The sequence below is a fragment of the Callospermophilus lateralis genome, unplaced genomic scaffold, assembly GCF_048772815.1.
Source record: "Callospermophilus lateralis isolate mCalLat2 unplaced genomic scaffold, mCalLat2.hap1 Scaffold_286, whole genome shotgun sequence".
In the NCBI taxonomy this organism is placed as follows: Eukaryota; Metazoa; Chordata; class Mammalia; order Rodentia; family Sciuridae; genus Callospermophilus; species Callospermophilus lateralis.
The window spans coordinates 361145-384616 of record NW_027513546.1 but is presented as its reverse complement, the minus strand read 5'-3'; the positions used below and the strand labels follow the sequence as shown (position 1 = coordinate 384616).

General features: G+C 37.7%; 1 pseudogene; it reads left to right on the top strand.

The window, feature by feature from the left end:
* The first annotated feature begins 152 nt into the window (after positions 1 to 152).
* Positions 153 to 23201, top strand: LOC143387448 (bifunctional purine biosynthesis protein ATIC-like; annotated as a pseudogene).
* Positions 23202 to 23472: the final 271 nt, after the last annotated feature.

Genomic DNA, 23472 nt, shown 5'->3' with positions numbered 1-23472 from the left:
CACCGCCGCCGCCGCTCGCTCCCGGCCCCGCCCCCGCCGCTGCCCGGCCAGCCCCGGAGCAGCCCAGTGCGCGCAGCCGCACTGCGGCCCAGCGCAGACTGCACTACACCTACCGCTGGGCTGGGGGGGGTGTGGACTAGTGTGTGCGGTGCATGGGGCAGGGGGCCCGGGAGGGGGGCGCACGGGCGCGGAGCACGCGGCTGCGGAGGGTGGGCTGCGGAGGGTGGGCGCGGGCCGGTGGGCCTGGGGACCGCACCGCTATGGGCCGGTGGGCCTGGGGATAAATCTGCTATCTCTGTTTTAAGTGATAATCTTTAGTTGGAAGAACTGAATTTTATTTACTAAAGTTATTCCTGTGTAGTGTACTCAGGAAATCTGTATCCTATTTTCAGAATTTGCTGTTCTAAAATTTTATTTTTTCTTCCTATAAATGCCATATATGCTGATTGCAGAAAATTTTTTAAAGTGTGGAAATCTATAAAGAAGATAGTAAAAGGGCTTATAATTCTCAACATGTTAATGTCTTTCTTCCAGTGTTTTTATAAGCATTTACTTTACTTCATAGCTTACACAGAAGATACAGTTTTGCTTCTTGCTTTTTTTCCCCCTTGCTCATATATATTATGGGCCTTTTCCCACATCATTACAACTTATAATTTGCCAGAGAATGTTTTTGTGTGTAGCTTTCTGGAGGTCAGCTTGACTGATGTGGGTTAATATTTTAAAATTGCCCTTTATATTTTGTGATCTCTGTTATCATTTTTCTATGTAGTTTTAATATTTACATAGTATTTAATGACGTTTTGTATAACACCCACACTGCTTCTTTTCCCCCTTTTTTATGGTATGAGGAGTTGAACCCAGAGGTACACTATTCCTGAGCTTCATTCCAGTCCTATCATATTTTAATTTTTTTTGAGATAGAGTCTCACTAAGTTGCTGAGAACCTCTATAAGTTGCTGAGGCTGGCCTTGACTTTGCGATCCTCTTGTGTCAGTTTCCAGAGTAGCTGGGATTTTGGGCATGTCTTGCCACGTCAGGCCTTACCTCACTTTTCAGAACAGGTTTCTTTTTCCACTTGTTTGATATGCCACTTTTATGCTTTTTTAATCATAAAACTCAATTCTTATTTCTACTTGGTTAATTTCTGAGATAAGAATATTTTTAATGCTTCTTATTAGATACTGCCAAATTGCTTCTCAGGTTGAATCTATTTCTTAATATTTAATTAGTATGGTTTATGATTCAATTTCTGGATTCCTGAAAAAAATGTAAAATTAGTGCTTTAGTATACTGGTTTTCCCCAAACATACTTCAGTTAGAAAATAGAATAACATTTATTTGGAAAGTTAATAGAATTTTATGTAAGAAATGAAATGTACCTGGCCAAGGTGGTGCACTCCTGGAATCCCAGTGACTCCAGAGGTTGAGGCAGGAGAATCAGAGGTTCAAAGCCAGCCTCAGCAATTTAGCAAAACCCTAAGTAGATTAGTGAGACCCTGTCTAAAAATTTTAAAAAGTTCAGGGAGAACTAGGAATATAGCTCAGTGGTTAAGCACCTCTGGAATCAATCTTTGGTACCAAAAAATAAGAAGTCGAATAGTGTGAGAAACTTAGGACACTGGAATAATTTTTTTGTTCAATTCAGGCTGTGAAAAAAAATCTCTTGAAATGAGAACAATAGACTTGATGGGAGCTGTTTGGATTATTGACAGTTCAGAAATAGTCCTAATATTCTGTTTATGTGTTTCAGAGATGTCTCTGAGATAACTGGATTTCCTGAAATGTTAGGGGGGCCTGTGAAAACCTTGCATACTGCAGTCCATGCAGGTAAGTGATATTTTCAGTTTAAAACAATCAATGGTTTACAAGAATATTTAAAACTTTATAGAAAAAAGGAGAAAGAAAGCAAGTCATAAGCTGAAAAAAAATTACTGCTTGTTAGATTATATTGGTTTTGTCACATCAACTGTCAAATTTCATACTGCATTAGAACCTGTTTAAAATCTGCCTTACCTTATTACATTATTAATTCAGATTATTTACTTTTGCTTGCTCTTACTCTTGTCTTAGTAACTACAAATTTAGAGTGTTGTACTTCCTATTGGAGTTACTGAAAATATTTAGTTTTTATAGTATAAAGTATAGACTTTTAAAATCAGAAGATACCTGATTTTTTTTAAATATTTTTTTAGTTGTAGATGGATCTTTATTTTATTTATTTATTCTTATGGGGTGTTGAGGATAGAACCCAGTGCTTCACACATGCTAGGCAAATGCTGTACCACTGAGTTACAACCCCAGCCCCCAAAATACCTGATTTTTAAAGGATATTTCTTGGAGTGCTTTATTCATTTGCCTGACACAGTTAATTGCAAATAAACAAAAATGGTAATAAATAGTATATTGCTACCTTGTCAGTTGCAGTAAAATTGGGCAAACAAAAACTGGAAGGCTAATGATCATCAGAAAAGCCGTTGACTTAGGGAGCACCTGGACTGTGATGGATTTGACACTATTGGTATAAAATTTGTTTTGCAATTTTTACATTTGTTACTCAAGAACCGTATATTAGGTACTGATCCAAGAGATTTTTAAATATACTCACTATTATTTTTTGCTCAATAACTCTTAAACTGCATTTTGTCTTTATATAATTAAGAGCATTAAAGGATTTAACTTGATTGATGGGACTTCATTAAATTAAGTACCTTCTTGTTTTCTGAACTTAATCTTTCTTTAACTTTGTTGAATTAGGAATCCTGGCTCGTAATATCCCAGAAGATAATGCTGACATGGCCAGACTTGATTTTAATCTTATAAGGTAAAAATCTGAAGTTGAACTTTTAACACATCAAGAAACAAAGACAAAGAATATGCCAAACCTGATGTTCTTCACTCTATTTTTCCTTCACTGTAAGCCTTGCAGAGTCCATCTTTCTCTCCCCTCCTCTCTTCCCCCGGTTCCTTTCCTCTACTAATACCTCTTCAGTTTTCCTGAGATCCCCTCACCTTTCTTTTTCTTTTTCCTCTTTACCTTTCACATATGAGAGAAAACAACCCTACACTCAACCTTTGACTTTTCACATTTCAGCCCCTGTATATTTTCTTTACAGGGTTTTTAGTTTAGGTATAAACTTAGGTCATTGATTCATTTTAAATTAATTTTTATACATAGGTGTGAGGTAGGGGTTCAGCTTTACTTTTTTGCATGTGACTGTCCAGTTGTCCTGCATTATTTGTTGAATAGATTTTTTAAATCGTCATTGGGTGGGCTTGGTCTGCTGTGTTTCTATGTTCCATTATGCCAACACTACTTCACTACTGTAGCTCTGTCTTATGTTTTGAAATAAGCAGCTGAGTTTTCCAACTTTGTTTTTTTTTCTCAAGATTATTTTGGGCTCTGTGTAGTGGCCCACACCTGTAATCCCAGAGACTCAAGATGCTAAGGGAAGAGGACTGCAAGTTCCACTCCAGCCTTGGGCAATTCAGCCAGTTCCTGTCTCAAATAAATAAATAAATAAATGAAACCAGGCTAGAGATACAGTTTAGAGCACTTGCAGGTTCAATCCCCAGTTCTAGAAAGAAAAAAAAATGATTGCCCATTCAGGGACACTTGCATTTCCACATAGTTTTTTAGGAACACTTGTCCATTTCTACAAAAAAAAGGTAGTTGTAATGGGATTGTGTTCAATCAATCAATAGGTGATTTGGGAAATGTTGCCATTTCAGGAGTATATTAAGTCTTCCAACCCATGAACATGGGATGTCTTTTCATTCATTTCTGTTTTTCTTCACTTTGTTTCATCATTATTTTGTACCTTTCAGTATGCAAGTTTTATATGTTAAATTTATTCTTAAATATTTTTATTCTTTTTGATGCTATTGTAAGTAGGTTTGTTTTTTGAATTTCAGTTTCTGATTGGTCCTTGCTAATGTATACAGTTGCTTTTTGTCTATTAATCGTATATCCTGCAACCTCCATGCATTTTTTTTTATTGGTGCTAGTAGGTTTTCTTGTGAGTTTCTTGGGATTTTCTGTATATATAAAACATCATGGCATCTGTGTGTGGGGATAACTTCACTTTTTTTTTTCTAATTCTGAGGATGCCTTTTTTTTTGGTGAGTTTTCCTGACGGAAACCTCTAGCACAATTTTGAATATTAATGATAAGAAAGGCTTTTCTTTTTAAGTATTGGGGCTCGAGCTCAGGAGCACTTAACCAATGAGCCACATCCCCTTGTCATTTTTTTTTTTTGAGACAGTTCTGGCTAAGTTGTTGAGATTGGCTTTGAACTCTAAATTCTCCTGCCTCATCCTCCTGAGCTTCTGGGATTACAGGTATGCACACTGCTCCTGGCTTGCCAGGTGCTTTTTTTGTGCATCTATTGAGATGATCAGATTTTTTTTCTTTATTCTGTTAGCATTATATTAACTGTTTTTTCTGTTTTAAGAATATTTTTTAGTTGTAGCTGGACACAATATCTTTATTTATTTTTATGTGATGCTGAAGATCAAACCCAGTACCTCACAGTGTAAGGCAAGTGCTCTACCACTGAGCTACAGCGCCAGCCCTTAACTCTTTTTTTTTTTTAAACTTACCCCAACTCCACATTATTGGGATAAACTCAGCTTGCCATGATGTATAATTTTTTTCTATTTTTGTGGATTCAGTTTGTTAGGATTTTTTGTGTCAACATATATAAGAGGTAGTGGTCTGTAGTTTTCTTGGGACACGTTTACCTGGTTTGGTATCAGGAAATAGACTTAATAGAATGAACTGGGGGATTCAATCTCCTATTTTCCCAGAGTTTTTGATCATTTTCACTACTTAAACATGTTTGACTCAGGAGCCTGCCCACAGGAATTTGAAGTCCAGAGAGTGGAAGTCTACTTCATTAGTCATTTTAAAATTATTTCTGCATTTTAAGTTATTCTTTTGGCCTTCCTGTTAACATCATTTTTGTGACCACTCTGAAGGCAAAACAAGTATTTCACCTTTAGAATGTTCTATTGTTTTTCATCATCGTGAACAGTCCATTGGTAAGTAAATCTAAATTTGAACATCCTAGATAAAAGTGATCACAGTCTAAAATGAGGGTGTTATTTGTAGTTTGGTGTTTTCCATTTCTGTTGAAGTGTTTTAAGTTTCTGATGGCCTGATGAGGTTACCCAAGTGGTTCCTTGGAGGGACCACTGTGTGACCAGCTGGACAAGTAGACCTTTTAGCACAACTTTTTAGAACTTTTTAGAACTCTGAATGTCAGGCTCACAGTTTGTAATTTAGATCTTTTTGGCTTTGATCACGTTTCTAGTACTGACCTCTTCCTAGATAAGCTGTAAACCACATAAGCTGAGTCTTCAGTGACGCTCGCTTCTCTCCTTTCTAGAGTTGTTGCCTGTAATCTGTACCCCTTTGTGAAGACAGTGGCTTCTCCAGATGTAACTGTTGAGGAGGCTGTTGAGCAAATTGATATTGGTAAGTTAGAGAAACCATTTTGAGGACTGACTGAGGAAGGGATTATTTGAATTCTAATGAGATTTTCTTTCCATTATTAGTGAAACAAAGATAGTTACTTCTCCAAGATTATCTTCTGGGATAATTATAACTTTTCTGTTTTATTATCTATTTGTGGTATGGAGTTTTATTTAGGTATTTTTTTCCTTATTTGTTTTCCTTTTTAAGTCAAGAATTAAAGAGAATTTTGTGTACAGTGAGTATAAAGATATTTTTTTGTTGTTGTTCTTGAAAGGTGGAGTGACCTTACTGAGGGCCGCAGCCAAAAATCATGCTTGAGTGACAGTTGTGTGTGAACCAGAGGACTATGTGACAGTGTCCACAGAGATGCAGAGCTCCGATAGTAAGGACACCTCTTTGGAGACGAGACGCCAGTTGGCCTTGAAGGTGGGGGATGCACTAAAGTTACATCTGAGCCAGGCATGGTGGTGCAAGCCTGTGATCCCAGTGACTTGGGAGGCTAAGTCAGGAGGATTGATGGCAAGTTCCAGGGTAGCCTCAATAATTTAATGAGGCCCTAAGCAACTTAGTGAGACCCTGTCTCAAAATGGAAAATAAACAGGGCTAAGGATATGACTTAGTGGTTAAGACCCCTTGGTTCAATCTCTGATACCCCCAAAAAAGTGATGTTTATCGAGTACAGTGTTTGCCAACCAAATTTATTCAGTTCTTGCTTAGATATATCACCTAACAAGGCTTTGTTTGGAACTGCTATCCTTTTGTTAAAAATAGAATCTACCAAAAAGAATGAAAGACAACAGGAAGGGATCATTTGTAGAGTTATTCGTTGTTTGTGTCATGTTTGTCTCTTGCACAGGAACCAGGTATGCAGTTTGCTGTGTGCCTAAAACTCTCTTATCCCTGCTGCTAGTGTCTCACAAAGCTTACACCTTTTGTAGGCATTTACTCACACAGCACAATATGATGAAGCAATTTCAGATTACTTCAGGAAGCAGTACAGTAAAGGAGTGTCTCAGATGCCCTTGAGGTATGGAATGAACCCTCATCAGACTCCTGCCCAGCTCTACACACTGAAGCCCTGGCTTCCCATCACAGGTAAAGCTTAGTGTTGTGTGACTGTGCTGTGTATGGATACTTGTGTGACTTTCTCTGCATTGTACTGATATGAGTCACATTTAGAAAATAAGATAAATTATATAATACCTCTTGCAACTATCCAAAATTGGGATACCAGTTGGACTTGTGAAATGTTGAAGAAATCTGGGGTAGCAAAGAGGTCAAGTTGGAGATGCAGATTAGAATGTCCTTCGTATGTGGATGGATAGTTGTAAAGATGTGGGATAGGATGGGATGCCTGGGTTTCACAGGGGAGGATCAAGACCAAGCCTTGGGGTGCTTCTCCACTTGGTAGCAAAGCAGTGGAGGGACCAGTGGAGGAAAACCTACACATTTCGATGAGGTGGAATGCTTTAGAATAGAGGAAGGAGCAGTTTCCTTGGAATGATAGCTTTAGAATCCATTTGAAGTGGGCCAGAACACAAATTTGAGGTTTGGAAATAATGATACATAATTCTTCAAACAAATTAGGATTTCCATTGGTTTCTAGAGTGAAAAGAGGGTTTTCAGTGTTTGTTCTTGATGTGGACTGTTGGAACAAGTCCTTGGTTAGGGAGAGTGGAGAACAGGCAGAGAGAATTATAAGTGTGGCAGCTTCGGAGACCAAGCACTGATAGAGCAAGAACAGCCTTGTTCACAATACAAGGGCACGCCCAGAGCCCACCGGCTGGCATCTTTGCTGGTGGGAAGGAGCAGGCCTTCCTGTCAGCTTTCTTTGTTGGCCTCAACAGCTTGGGGAGAGGTGAAGGGGAGCAGGATAAGATGTCTGTTAACTTAAAATGCTCTTCTCCTTCCCCTTCACATTCTTTCACTATCTGTTTTTATTCTACCTCAGGTACATTATGTGTCTAACAATACTCATGTCTCCATTAACTCCATAACAGACACGACTGTCTTAACTAATCTCTGCTTTCTTTCTTGGCCTTCTTGTTTCAACAACAGAGAATCTTAAAAATGTGCAGCAGATGATGTCACACCTGCTTGAAACCCCTTTCAGCCTTTCCTCTTCAAGCACCTGCCCAGATCTATTTTCTCTGCAGTGTCCTCACCCCGCTCCCTAAAAAATACTAAAAAATGCCATGGGCATTTAAGTTCATCCATGTCTTTTCATGGCTTAATAGCTTGTTTCCTTTCATTGCTTAGTTTTTTTGCCTCCCTCATTAGCTTACTGAAGACAATGATATGGGGGAGAGGTAAGAAGGGGTCCTTTATTCACTGATGTATCCCAAGTGCCTGAGAAGCCACTAATGTGGTAGGCAGTTAGCAAACATTTTGTGCAAGGTTTTTACTTTTTTCAAAAAGTCTCTACTATTCAAGATAACATGTGGGAAATGAAATCATGCAGATTTGTTTTTAGTTAGTGCTGGCTCACTGTTTGCTTATGTGCACATCTTATGTTTATTCATGAGAGATGCTAGCTCATGCCAAAGGTAGGAAAATAGTTAATGCTAGACTCTGAAGTTGCAGGCTCTTCCTAATTCTCCTTTCCTCCCACCCGCACCTCTTGCTTTAGCTTGTAGTATAATTTTTTCAATTGACAAATTGTAAAATTGTCAATATGTACTCTTTATCTATAATTACAACAATTATCTCAATTCTGAATTTACATGGATCTCTGACTGATTTCCAGTCTTGTCCCGATTCCTCCTGTACCTGAAACTCTATTGTTGATTGATGTCTAGTCTGGCTGGATCTGGTCCTCCAGCAGTGTGTGTGCCTAGCACCTGTGTATGAGTTCACGCTCAGCTGCTTTGTTTTTCTTTGTCAAGTTCCTATATGTTAGTGTCTCCTTGCTCTTAATTGTACTTTACTTGAAACATTTGTGTAGACTTGATAAGTTTTATTTTTTAAGGACTGTAAAGTGTGTGTGTGTGTGTGTGTGTGTGTGTGTGTGTGTGTGTTGTATACAGTGCTCAACGGAGTGCCTGGATTCATAAACCTGTGTGATGATTTGAATGCATGGCAACTGGTGAAGGAACTCAGAGAAGCTTTAGACATTCCAGCCGCGGCCCAGCAGGTAAAGCACTGTGTTCCTGAATGCTCTGGAGCTGCTCACCATGTGTTTCCTTTAAAATCCTTTTATATGCTTTTGTATACTTGACACGCTGTAATGTGAATCTAGGTGTTCTGTGAAGGTTTCAGTGAGTCTAGTGATAATAGTATCAATATAATAATATCATAAAATACGATAACACATATAATTATTTGACTGTATTATGAGATAGGAAAATCAGGCCTTTTTTGCTGTGTAAGCATGATTTTATCAGTCAAATGTTTTTCTATGTTTAAAAATGAATCTTAATAAAAGATGAAGAAGTTGTTCTTATGACACTTCATCTGTTGCTCCCCCCGCCCCCCTGCCCCAATACTGGGGATTGAACCCAGGGGCACTCTACCACTGGGCTACATCCCCAACCCTTTTACTTAAATGTTATTTTGAGACAGAGTCTTACTAAGATGCTAAGGCTGTCCTGGAACTTGCAATCCTCCTGCCTTAGTCTCACAAATTGCTGGGATTACAGGCCTGCATTACTACAACTTTTTATAGCCATGTATGAGATACCCTTTTGCTTCTGAATTTAAACCCTAATTCATATATACATATATATACATACATATATATATATATATATATATATATATATATATACACACACACACACACACACACGCACATATGTTATAGAATTAAGAATATACATATGGATACACACACATATCACCAACTTTGCTGACAGTACAACATATAATTATTTCTCAGTATTTATTACTTGTTAAAGCAATAGGAGCAGGGAAGAAATAATTGGTGTGTGTTACCAAGCAAAACAGAAACAGTCAATAAGGAAGTAGCCCAGCTTCCTATACACTGGGTGCTATCAAGTTTCAGTGACTCTGTTTGCAGAGGCTAGAGAGGAGATTAAAGCCCCAACCCTACCCTCCTGCTGCCTTGGTTCCCCCAGCAACTCTATTTTTGGTGTTCAATTTTGTGGATAAGTAGGATTTTATTTGGCACAGGTGGTAAAAAATGTGCTGCATAGACTAGACATTTAAAAGAGTCTTGATTTAGGAGTTGACTACTAGCAACTTGAGGCTTTAAGTTTATTGATTATTTTGTGGTTTTTGCTATAGGAGCTGCGATTGGAATTCCACTCAGTGAAGATGAGACCAAAGTCTGCATGGTCTATGACATGTATAAAACCCTTACACCCATATCAACTGCATATGCAATAGCAAGAGGTGAGAATAATAGGATTTTTATTTTGGGGGGAGAAAAAGCAATATTTTATCTTAAACAGAATAAAATAGTGATGTCGTTGTTTCAGTATAAAATTTCAAGTTATATTTGTTTTTATTAATACTTAAGAATGAGTATGAGTACCTTGGAACAAACTTGTTCATAAAATTATGTTAGATTTTAATGTGATAAATGGAATTTTGTACATATAATTTGACATTGAATGCATTTTGATTATTATATGATAAAACTATATATTACTTTAACTATAAAACTATATTGTTTTATATACTTCAGAAATATCTAATTCTTGAGTTTATTAACATGGATTTCATTGTAATTGTATAAAAGATTATTGAGAAACCTATTGTAGTTTATCATCTATAGCAGAGTCAACAAACTATAACCTTCAGACTGAATCCAGCCTGTTTCCTATATTTATAATGTTTGATTAGATCCCGGCCACATGCATTTTTGTGTATTTTTAGTGGCTGATTTTGAACTCCAGCTGCAGATCTGAGTAGTTGCAATAGAGACCACTAAATGCAAAGCTTAAAGAATGTTTACTGTCTGGCCCTTCACAGAAAAATTGTTCAGTGCCATTCTAGAAGGTAAAATTGATGAAAGCTTGCTGATTGCTTCAGTTAAATGACATTGATGGATCTGTTAATTGTCTTATGTAAACAATAAGAAAAACGGATTTTTATATGATCATATAGGCATGGTTTAAATGTCATTTTCTGTTCGAGTTTGAGTGAATACCTTATTTTTATTTTTATTTACAGGGGATGATAGGATGTCTTCTTTTGGTGATTTTGTTGCATTATCTGATGTTTGTGATGTCCCAACTGCAAAAATTATCTCCAGAGAAGTAAGTGGACATTCATGTATTTTGATCTGTGTGTAACTGAGTAAAGAATTATTCATTCATAGTGTTTTTTGAAGCTATAACCTATATAGTATTTATATTTGTACCTGCTATAAATTAGCGAAGTATATCATGTAGAATGTTCATATATTTTATGTAGTGCATGAATGCTTATTTTTCTAATTTTTAGATGTAGTAAATTGATTTTAAATGGATATCTGATGTTTGGGTAGTTTTTCTTTATATATGTAATTCTTTTAAGTTCTCTAGTGAGTATTATTGCCGAAGTTGCTGTTTCTGCAGAGCCGGGCCATCTTGGTTGCTAATGAAATAATGAAATACCTTTGGAGATCCTGAAAGAGACCATAATTGGCAAAAATATAAATTGATTTGAATACCTAACAAACATTCAATAAAGGTGATGTTGCCATTGGTGTTGGGGAAACAGAAAAGGAAAATGTTATATCTCTGGTTGCATCTGGTCTGTTTGTCTTGCTGTGGAAGAGCAGGCTTTACCTGATGCTCTTGAACCAGGTCCTGACAGAGCCTGGGCTAGAACCTGTGTCACCTAGTGCAGAACATCACCTTGTGAAAAGAATAATAAGAATTGGGTTTTCTTCCTGTGGTATATGTAGTAGAGCAAACCCTCATGTTCTTAGTTAAAACTGAAGAAAACTAGCCAACAACAACAACAAAATTACAAGAAAAGCAAGGAGATAGGGTCAGTTGTAGAAAATAATTCTATTAAAATAAAGTTTAAAGAATTTTAGTATCAGCATTATCTGTTGGTAGAAACTTGTAAATGCTATAATATTTAAGACAAATAATTTTTGCTAGACTTTTCAGTCATTTTTTTTTAAATATAGAAACTAACATTTAATGTACTTCTAGGTGTCTGATGGTATTGTTGCCCCAGGATACGAAGAAGAAGCCTTGAAAATACTTTGTAAAAAGAAAAATGGAAACTACTGTGTTCTCCAGGTTAGTGTTAGTGAAATTAGTTGGAAACATTTATTTGCTCTTATTTTGTGTTTCTCTTTCCCCTTGTTTAATCTTTCCTTTATGCAGACACCTTAATTTATCCCTCTCCACTGTGACATCTTTATCCTTAATTCTGCAGTTTCTTATTAATTTGGGGGTTTAAGGTAAGGATATAACTTCCTTTGGTAAGGATATAACTCCCTTTCTATTCATGATTTTTTTTAAGAATTTGATGTGGTTTCCTGTTCAAAGGGTGTGTTGTTGCATGAGAAAATCTCCTCATCCTTTTCTGCTATTCTATTTTCTTTTTTAAGAAGTAACTTTCTTGCTATCTTTCTTGAAATAGCATATACATATTTATCAAACAATAGCACTTGCATTTCTTTTTTTCTGTTTTCTTACTGAGACAGGTATACCCTGCTTCTGAGTTAGGAGTTTTTCCCATTCTATACATCTTAACTTACTAGCTAGTCACCAGTCACCTCTGCACACACCTCTTCAGTGAATAACTTGAAAAAGTCCTAGAAGTTGAAATAGGACTGAATCACAGGCTGTATATATTGATGATTCTGATAGATCCTACCCCTCTTAGAGGTCACACAACCAATTCATATGTTTATTTTTTTGATTGAACTTAGGGGTGCTTACCACTAAGCCATATCTGCAGCCCTTTTTATTTTTTATTTTGAGATAGTTTCACTACACTCCTTAAAGCTTTGCTAAGTTGCTGAGGCTGGCTTTGAACTTGCAATCCTCCTGCTTCAGCCTTTTGAGCTTTGCTGTATAACCAATTTAATGTGCTAATGGGCATTGTAAGAGTGCCTGTTTTCTCAGTATATCGACAACATTGTATGTTTTTAACTTTTTCCTCTTCACAGATAGGTGAATGTAGCATCTCATTGCAGTTTAAATTTCTCATTATGTTTGGAGTAACTGTCTTCATATTTAAGAGTATTTTTACTTTTTTTAATAAACTATTTTCTATCTGTTTTTCTGTGAGGTTCTTGAGGTCTTTCCTTACTGATTTTATGAATTCTTCTGTATCAGTATGATCAGCCTATGAAAGTAAAAACTCATAATACAATTTCCCACAAGGTCTTATTAGAAAATCTGTAGAATTCCCAACTTTACATGCTGGAAGTTGCTAAGTGTACAGTTTATTGTTCCTGAGTATCTTAGGGGGATTGGTTTCAGTTCAAGGATGCTCAACTCCCTTTACAAAGGGTTCAAAATTTGAGAGAAGATCACAGTAAATAACAAATTCCCTTCCAGAATGCCAGTTCTATTTTCTCCAACTTAACTTCTAATTCCAATGTTAGCTAGGTATTTTGTAATAGATTTTTAGAAAGAAAGAAAAACTAGAATGTAATTCCCCGCCCCCTTGGTTACTGGGGATTTAACTCAAGGGTACTCGACCACTGAGCCACATCCCCAGCCCTATTTTGTATTTTATTCAGATACCGGGTCTGACTGAGTTGGTTGTGCCTCAGCCTCCTGAGCCACCGGGATTGCAGGCATGTGCCACTGTGCCTGCTTAGAATGTAATATTTTTGCTATAGTAGTTAATGTAACTGAGCACATACGCTTCCTGGAATAATTGGTTTTATTTTAATTTTTTTTTCTTATTTATATATTCCCCACACTTTTTTAATTGGTGCTGTACAGTTATGCAAAATAATGATTTCATTAACATTTGTATGTGCACATAATATAACAATATAATTTGGTCAGTTTTGTTCCCTAGTACTTCTCCTTTCCTCCTCCCACTCTCCTTTTCTCTCTCCCTGTGCCCTTTCTTTATTCTATTGGTCTCCCATCCATTTTGGAATAATTACTTTTCATATATTGTATATAAGTTGTAACTTAATACCTAAACATTTTGGAACAAAATATTGATGCCTGGGTGTAGTATTATATCTATATTAAAACAATCTCATGTTTGCATTAGGAAAATGAATGTAATTTTATGTAGGATGAAATCTTTTAAACATAAATGAAATGCAAAAATTTAAAAATGTGGACCTAATACTTTTAACTTTTTAAATTTATGTCTTAGATGGATCAGTCTTACAAACCAGATGAGAATGAAGTTCGAACTCTCTTTGGTCTTCGTTTAAGCCAGAAGAGAAATAGTGGTGTCATCGACAAGTCATTATTTAGTAATGTTGTTACCAAGAATAAAGAGGTAAGTTTGAAAATATCTCAACTGAATGCTAGTAACTTTAGTAGGTCTGTTTTTAGCATTTATAAATTAACATTAAGGGCCATATCTGCAACTATATGCAAATGGATATAATCTTTGTACTGAGATGGATATTTAGGTTGCTTCTCAGTGCTTGTTCTCAGTGCTGTGATCAGTGTCATTGTGTAGATAGTTTGTATACTTGTACGGCTTGTTTCTTTGAAGGAGGAATGTATTAGGGTAATGGTGATTTGGGGAGGCTTATGTATTTTATCTCATTTAATCTCAGGGCACTAGGGGCAATGTCTGTCATCTCTTGTAAATATCACATAATTGTGACATTAGGTTCAGTTTGAAAATGTGCTTAAGTGAGCATGCTAAGTGACATGCACCTGTAATTCTAACAACTTGGAAGGCTGAGGTGGGAGGATTCCAAGTTCAAAGACAACTTCATTAACTTAGTGAGGACTAGGAATGTAGCTCAGTGGAATTGCCCGAGTGCAATTTCTAGTACCCCCCACCAAAAAAATATTGCCCAGCGTACACATTAGGAAAGTGGATGAACTATTTTTTATTTTCTGAAATAACTTCTTTTTCAATATTAGTTTTAGGTGGAAACAGTATCTTTATTTTATTTTTATGTGGTGCTAAGGATCAAACCCAGGGCCTCATGCATGCTAGGTGAGCACTCTACCACTAAACCACAACCCTAGCCCATGAAATAAGTTTTTCTCTTTTTTTGGTGATGGGAATTGAACCCAGAACTACACCCCCTGGACACTAAAAATCTTTATTTGGCTTTCAATTTGGAAGGATATTTTTCTGTATCTAAAATTGTGTGTACTGCTTTTTTTCCAGTGATTTGTTTTCTTTCTTTATTTTTGTGTTATTAAAAAATTGAATGTAGGGATGATTTGCCACTGAGTTAGATTCCCAGGCCTTTTTATATTATTGTTTTACTTTGAGAGAAGGTCTCACTAAGTTGCTGAGGCAAGCCTAGAACTTGGGGGTCCTTGTCCCTCAGCCTCCTGAGTTGCTGGGATCCTCAGTATGTGTGTACCACAGTGCCTGGCTTTTCTAGTGCTTTAAAGGTACCACTGCTTTGTTTTCTGGTTTGATTTGGTATGAAAACCTGGAGAGAGATTTTGAGGGTCTCGATGGTGGCATTTTGCTCCAGAAGGCCAAGTTATACTTCTGGCAGGCAAGTAAAAGGTGTCAGTCAAGAGTTGAGCTGATTGGAATGTGGGCTTCAGTTTGTGAGGACTGGTCTGTTGATGGGTCAGCTGTGCTCTGCAGAAGCCATGGGCATCCATTAGTATCCTCTCCTCTGGACTCCAAGTGTGTCCTTAGCTCTGAAGTTGGCAGCATCTATGCCCAGCTTATTGGAAAGTGCCTTGAGGGGAAACCATAGGTTGTCAGGCTTATATTTTCCTGCTCCAGTCTCTAGAATCTTTCCTGTCAGTATTTGCTGTTGTCTGAGCTCTGGGTCCATCTTTTTGTCATTCCTGGAAAAGAACTGGTCTTTTTGCAAGCGGTTTATTTACTAAGGAAGAAAAAGAAGTTCTCATTCAAGAAGTTGCACCTAGAATGAAAATAAGCTTTAAAGTGTTTATCAGGATAGTTCTGTCTATTAAGCATGGGGTGAATAAGATATCTTTCTTGTTTTTCTTTATTGATTTAATGTATATTTTTTCCTTTTATTATTAGCATTGCTTCAATGCAAAGAAACATGTAGACATTGTACATAGGGATATCTTTGAGCCCTTGGGAGTTCATTCTTTATCAGGTCTGTGAGGTTCTGAAATTTCCACATAGAAACAGTATTTTGCATTAGCATTAGAGGATCACATTTTTTTTTAATTTGAATCACTTTATTGACCTGGTTGGTTAATTTTTTTGAAGAAATTTATTTATTTTGCAATGCTGGGAATGGAACCCAGGGCGTCCTGCATGCTAGGCAAGTGCTTGTATCCTAATCCAATGTATTTTTTAAAACATTGAGTGGGTATGGACCTAGATTCCATGGTAGTTATGTTGGCAGTTGTTCCTGTTGAGAGTGTCACTTTTTCAAGTTTTGGGTTTTTTTTTATAGGTCCAGATGTATTGGACTGATTAATAATTCAGCAATTTTTGATAGGTTTTGTGTCTGAGTATTTTTTATAAGGGTGGAGGGTATGATCTTAATTTCTTAACCATTTTTTTCTTTTTCCAAAGTATTCTTAGTAGAAATTTGGAAATTTAAGGATGAGAGTGATAGTTTCATTTTTCTTTATATTCTGATTCCTCTGTCCCTCTTATTTTACAGCAAATTTTGTTAACATTTGTGCTTCAAAATCATTAGTTTTTATTACTAAATCTGGAACAGGTTCAGTCCTGCAATAGCTGGACAGTGGAATGAGTGTGTAGTAATATTGAACATGTTTGAATTATTTTCTCTTTTCCCATTTTTTTTGAAGTGCTTCAGTTTATTAGATTCTCTCACTCTTACCACTTTTTCTCATTTCCTCATATTCCTGGCTCTAACTCAGAAAAGCAGTTTTATATTTGAAGGTAGACACCTCGGTGGCTGGCTCTCATTATTAATCTTTCCTGGAACCTAAAGAATCAAATTTGTAGTTGGTGACTCAGATAGCAGATAGAGATAAGAAAGTACATATAACATTAGTAATCTTAGAATAATAAATCTTTTATAAATTCTAAAAATGTTTTTAATCAAATTTTTAATTTTGAGATTTAAAAACAAAATTGTAGGTCCACACGTGGTTGTAAGCGTTCCTATGTCCCTTTTGTCCCCTTTGCCCTAGTGATAACTTCTTGCAGAACTACATGTAGTCCAGACCTATAGCCATAAAGTTGAGATACAGAACATTGCCATTACCACCAGGGTCCCTCCTGCTGCTCCTCTGTAGCCAGACTCACTTTCCTGCTGCATCCACCCCTCCTTAACCTTGGACAACTGTTAATCTGTTTTCCCTTTGTATAATTTTCATTCGTTGTACGCTTGTGTGCTGGGTTTCCCGTACACTTAATTTTCATTTTGTTGGTTAATTTCTTTGTGGCATGGTAATTGTAGGTTTAGTTTTTAAAAACAGGCCAAGCATTTCTCAGAGTGACTATACCATTTCACCTTCCTACCCACAACAGATGAATGATTCAGCTTCTACCAACTTTTGGTGTCACTTTTTACCACTGACTTTAAGTTTAATGTACATTTCCTGATAACTCATGATGTTAAACGTTTTTTTATGTGCTCATTTACCATCTGTATACCTTTTTGGCAAAATGTCTTTTGTATCATTTGCCCATTTTCTAATCAAATTGGCTTATTGTTTTTGTTACTTTGAAAATTTTTTTAATATTTTACAGTTCTTAACCAGTTATATAGTTTGCAGGTACTTTCTCCGAGTTTTTAGTTTTTCTTTTCATCTTCTTAATGGTCTTTCACAAAAGAGAATCTGTGACTTTGGTGAAATCAAACTCTCCATTTTTCAGTCACTAACATTTCAGTAAGCTGCAGCCATATCTTGTGTCCACTTAGCCTACCAGTGTGGATCACTGTCCTTTTTTTCAGTTCATGTTCACTCTTTCTATTAAAGATGGTGGCATTTTTGACTGTGGTACATATTGTTGTATTAGGGCGGATAGTTCTGCTCACCATATTCTCAGCAAAGCAGAAAAGGATCCTATTTGATTTTCCTGGAACAGCTTTGGCTGTTGCACCACAAAGGTCTGTAATAGCTGTGAAAATTAATCTCAACCATATTCCTCAACATAAATTTTACCATGTCTTCAGAGAGTGAAAGGTATTCTTGTCAAGAAGATATCATTCGTCAGTTTGGGAGTGCAGTATTTCATATCTCACATGATGTACATGAGCTTAATCCAGAGTTGCCACAAAATGGCATTAGTTTACATCTGTGACACCTTGGGCTTGTGCCAAGTTCTGCCATGAATATGTTAAATAGTTGATCCTTTTAGTAAAACATGGTAGTGGATAGCCAGGACAATTAATTTCACTCTGCCATTTGAGTGGCATAACTACATTAAAGGTCTGTTACTTTAACTGGCATGGAAGAAGCTTAACATTAAGTTCTAAAAGCCTGATGTGACTTCTCCATCCTGTGTTTGTCTCAGGTGCTGGAGTCTGCCCTCAGAGACCTCATCGTGGCCACCGTTGCTGTCAAGTACACTCAGTCTAACTCCGTGTGCTATGCCAAGAACGAGCAGGTAACCAGGCTATCAGATTCACCTCAGGGGAACTGTTGTTTTACAAAATGATATTCAAATATCCATCTGCCTCTGGTACTGGACAGCTTGAAAGGGAACGCTTGCCAAGTTTTTTTTCTTCTGGATTTGTCAGTATTTACTCCGCGCCTTGGTGTAGACTGTTAAAACTAATGATGATTAAGAAGGAGTTTTGGAACCAAGTAATAAAATTAGTTGTGGTGCTTCTTGCCTGGAATGTGTTGGATCAGTGAGCTGTTGAAAATCTGGTTCCTTCACTTCCCTTCCCCCACTGTAATACTTCCAGTGGAGAGGAAGGAAGGTCTGGGACCCTGCAGGCTCTATTTTTTGCAGCTTTCTGGGTATTTTCACATTCTTATTTTTGTTTGTTTGTTTGTTTTTGCAGTAATGGGGACGAAACCCAGGGTCTTACATATACAAGGCAAGCGCTCTGCCACGGAGTGATATCCTCAGCCTTTTATAATATCTTCCTTCAAATCTGTTGTATAGAAACACTTCTAGAGAGGAGTTCCTCCACGCTTTTAAAATCAGGTCTATTGGGGTGTGATCTGTACACAGTAAAACTCAATCCTTTTAAAATGTAGTTAGACCAGTTTTCCCAAGGTGTACCATTGTGTGACCACTGCCCTAGTCAAGATGCAGATGGTCCCAGACATTTAGGATTTGGGGGCTTGATGAGGGTGTTAAGCATGCCCAGATTACCATTCTGTTTTTCACTCTCAATACAAACTAAGATATTCAGTACTTCAGTATAGAATAGGCTTCAGGTATATGATGTTGCACATTATAGCTAATGTAAGTCTTCTGAGAGTGTGAGGTAGCCATGCTGTGCCATGGTTTTCAGTAGGGTAGGTGTACTTAGGGGCTTACTTTGTTCTTGTTGTTGTTGTTGTTGTTTTGGTACAGGGGCATGAATCCAGGGCTGCTTAACCACTTTATACCCCCAGTTTCTTTTTAATTTTTATTTCTGAGAGAGAGTCTTGCTAAGTTGCTGAGGCTGGTCTCAAACTTGGAATCCTTCTGCCTCAGCCTCTGCATTTTTGGCTTAAGATCTTTTCAGCTTCCTGAGGGTTTATTGGGATATAAGCCCACTATAAGTTGAAGAGCATCTGTGTTGAACATTTCTTATTTATTTATTTTTAAAGGATCGAACAGAGAGAGAGAGACAGACTCTTCTACAGAGGAGGGGGGCCAAGTTGCTGCCCGAGGGAGTAGGGATGTCCTGCCCTTTATAGATTTTAGATTTGCCTTGTTCTCATGCCCTGTCTTCCCATCCTGCCTAAATGACCCAAAATGTGGAGTGATCTGAGGGCCTGAATGAAGCCTCTAGGGGCTGCTCACTAACATCTCCTTGAAGGGAGGAACAGTTCCCTAGTGGCAGATAACCTTGTCAACAGATTGGGGGAAGGGAAAGTGCTTTGGAGGTATTATTTCCTTCTGAATCAGCCCTCATTTTCCTGACCCAATCATCCATTACTGAAGCTGACTGTCCTTTTGCCCCTCACCCCCCAACTACCACAGTCTCCCTTTTGGTTAGGGAACCCTTTACTCCTACAAGGGGAAGTGGACCATGACCACTCTGGCTGCTTGGGGCTGAGAGGGGGCAACATGGGCAAGCAGTCTGAGTTTCCCTTTTAGGAATGTTTTGGGGGTAGTCAGGGGGGGTCCCTGGTAAAAGCCTGGTTTGGAAGCAACAGGTTGTAAAGTTATCTGGGAAGTGGGTACTTCTCTGAGAGAAACAAAAACACATGAATGCTTGAAAGAGATTAATACATAATAAATGTTGGAGCATCCAGAACATGTCAGTGAATATCATGATGATGACAGAAACCCGTAATCTCTCACCAGGAGGTGCAAGAGCTAAGAAGCTCTTCCCATAACAAGGCCAGTGAGGACACAGCCTCTATTTGTGAATGTGAATCTTTAATATTAGTCACATTATCAGAGTTATCAGGAGTGTAAATGTAACAGTTTTTATAATGTCATAGATGCCCTTATAATAGTAGTTAAGAAATATAATGCCCTTTGACTTTTGTAAAATATCTCTCTATTGGCATAACCTCTGTGTAGGAAAGATCTGTTACTTAGGGCTAGATGATCATAATAGCAGACACAGTTCAAGCCTGAATAGGAGAACATTTCTTACTATTAAAATAAACTTCCCTGCATCCAAACCACAGAATGCAAGATTGAACTGGTTTATCATTAAGATCTCTCCTAACTCGAGGGTGAACTTGATTTTGCTGTAGCTTCAGCTCTATGGGGAGCCCTTTCTTTTCAGAGTGTCTTCAGCTTGGCTCTTGACATTTGTTAAATTATTTGGTCCATAAATTCAGGGGAGGGTATAAGCAAGAGAATATAATTAGCATGTGACCTAAAAGATCCTTTAGTGGTTGCCAGAGGTTAAGATTGCCAGTCTCTGGTAACAATTTTGGAAGGTGTGGCTCTTGATGTCTTGGACTCAGATTCTGATAAAATCCAGTAAGGCCATGTAGAATGATTGCTTCACTGCTGACATCCTTTGAGAAGTAAGGTTTGTTTCACTAGGTACTCATTTTAATGTGTATCTTCCCAGGTTGTCGGCATCGGAGCAGGACAGCAGTCGCGGATACACTGTACACGCCTGGCAGGGGATAAAGCGAACTATTGGTGGCTTAGACACCATCCACAAGTGCTCTCAATGAAATTTAAAACAGGCATGAAGAGAGCAGAAATTTCCAATGCCATCGATCAGTATGTGACTGGCACTGTTGGCGAGGTAAAAGGATTGTCATTGGGTTCTGATCAGACTGTTGTTTACCCTTTTATGTGTAATAGACTTCAATTTCATCACTAGAGAGAAGACATTTTTCTTGAAATTCTGTATTGTTTACAACTGAAGCTTTTTACCAATTTTTTGTACTCCCTCTTACCTGTTTTATCCCCCCTCCCCTCACACCAGTCCCTTTTGTTTTTTATTTTGAGACAGGGTCTCACTAAGTATCTCCTGTCTCAGCTTCCAGAGGTTCTGGGATTGCAGGTGTGCTGTTCTTGGCTCACTTCATTGTTTTTTATCCTTTTTTGAAACCCCAGAGCTACTGTTTTTTTTGTTTGTTTGTTTGTTTTTTAAGTTATAACCACTGGTTTAACTCTGGATGATTGTACTTCCTTTGTGTACAAGCTTTTCATGACCAGGATTGTTTTTCATCCATCGTGAGGTGCTGAGCATGAGGCTTCCTGCATGATAGGTGTGTATCCAGCAATAAATACAATTACCTGATAGCAGGTAACTAGTGGCTTTCTTCTTGTCCCAGCACCTTTCTAACAAGCAGCATTAACAGCTCCATATAGTTTTGTTGTCTTTCCTGTTTTTTAATGCCTTCTGTTTTGAAGAAGGCATGTGGGAGGTTTTAAATTGCAAACATCAGGTAGCCTGCCAGAGGAAAGGATTTTAGCCGAGTTTCTGGACACAGCAAGTGCTTAACAAAATATCGGATAGAAAATGGATCTGGTAATCAAAAACCAGGTGTTCTTTTGAATGGGTGAATTGACTATGCTAAAGTGTCCATTCAGGACCAGGAAGCAATTCAAGTGTCATTGAAGAGTGAGGTTGCACACTGTGCCCCAAGTACTTAAAACACTCTTCTTTTTCACTTTGATACTTGGAATTTTCAGTTTGCTATTACCCAGCAAACACCTACTAACAGTCCTGGAAGAATCTTTATGTAGGAATAAGAAGAAAAATATGCTAATGTCAAAACGGAAGTACTCTTTAAAATTTGAATAACTGTCATGTCTGTGCTGCTACAATGTTATCACAGACTGGCTAATTTATACCATAGAAACTTACTTCTTATAGTTTTGGGTGTTGAGAATTCTAATGTTAAATTGCTGACAGACTTGGTGTCTTGTGAGGGCTAATCTGTGCTTCAGTGATGACACCTTTTGGTGCATCGCTGGCAGTGGTGGGACAGATACTGTGTCCTCACAGACGAAAGAGGTGGACTTGCCCCCTGAAGCCATTTCACAAGGTACTAATTCATGACTGCCTTCATGGCATAATGGTCCCACTTCTTAGTACCACTGTATTGGGGACTAATAAATTTGGGGTTAATACAAACATTTAAGCAACGTGAATGGTGTTTTGATTTGTCTATATCTGACTTTATACCTGAGTCTAAAATTGTGTGGAAATGTAGTGCTAGACTGTTACCTGTTTCGTAGATTAGATATGGAGGATTGCTTTGGAAACCCTTTGGCAAATGAATTTCTATTTGCTTTAGTACAGGGATAAAAAGTAGTGGGTTTAACTTAAGAGATTTGAGAGCAAATATTTGGAATAAACTGATTTAGAAAGTAAAAATGATATAGTCTATATTTGGTAAACTTAGAATCACTTTTCTTCCTTAATGAAAATGTTTTTAAAAACATCAAAGAACTCCTTAAAATATGTCTAGTTGTGTCATTAAAATGCCCAAGTGCGTTTCTGTCCTTGTTGCTTTGCTCTTCTTCAGTTAGAACTAAAGATGGTGTTGGACTAACTTGTCCTCACTCCCACCAGGGTGAAGATTTGCTGAAGTGGCAGGCGCTATTCGAGGAAGTCCCTGAGTTACTAACTGAGGCAGAGAAGAAAGAGTGGGTGGACAAACTAAAGGAGGTTTCGCTCAGCTCCGATGCCTTCTTCCCTTTCAGGGATAATGTTGACAGAGCTAAAAGGGTAAGTAGGAATTGTGCATTTGCATTGGATTGAGCATCATGTAGAAATGATTTCCAAAGTCCTGCTTCTGATTTTTAAATTTCTTGGAGTTACATATGATATGTGATATAAACCAGTACTACCTAGAGGATTATTTGACTTCATCATTTGATGTGTGAATCATCCAAATGCTGTTCTTTGGCCTGTATGAATGAGATTTCATTGGCTTACGCTCTGTGGAGGGGGATTTTGTTTTTTGCATAAACTGGTTTTGAAAATCAATACCAATTTTTCCTTCAGAGTGGTGTGGCATACATTGCAGCCCCTTCTGGTTCCGCTGCTGACAAGGTTGTGATTGAGGCTTGTGATGAACTGGGAATCCTCTTGGCTCATACGGATCTTTGACTCTTCCATCATTGATTGTGTCACACCTCGGTGGTGTGCTCGTGTGTAAGGGAATAATCGTGTGAAACTTTGAAAATACCTTTTTAGAAAATAAAATATTTTAATGATTAGATCTGTGGTTTTAGATGGTTGGGTTTTATTTACCTGAAATCTACTCTAACACTGGCACTTTATGCATGGGGGTTTTTGGGCAGAGCACAGGAGCATCCCTACCTGTTGGAGCTTGGCTCATCCACAGCGTTCCCTGAATGAAACAAATCTGCCAGTGAGCCACAGAGGCTGAGCA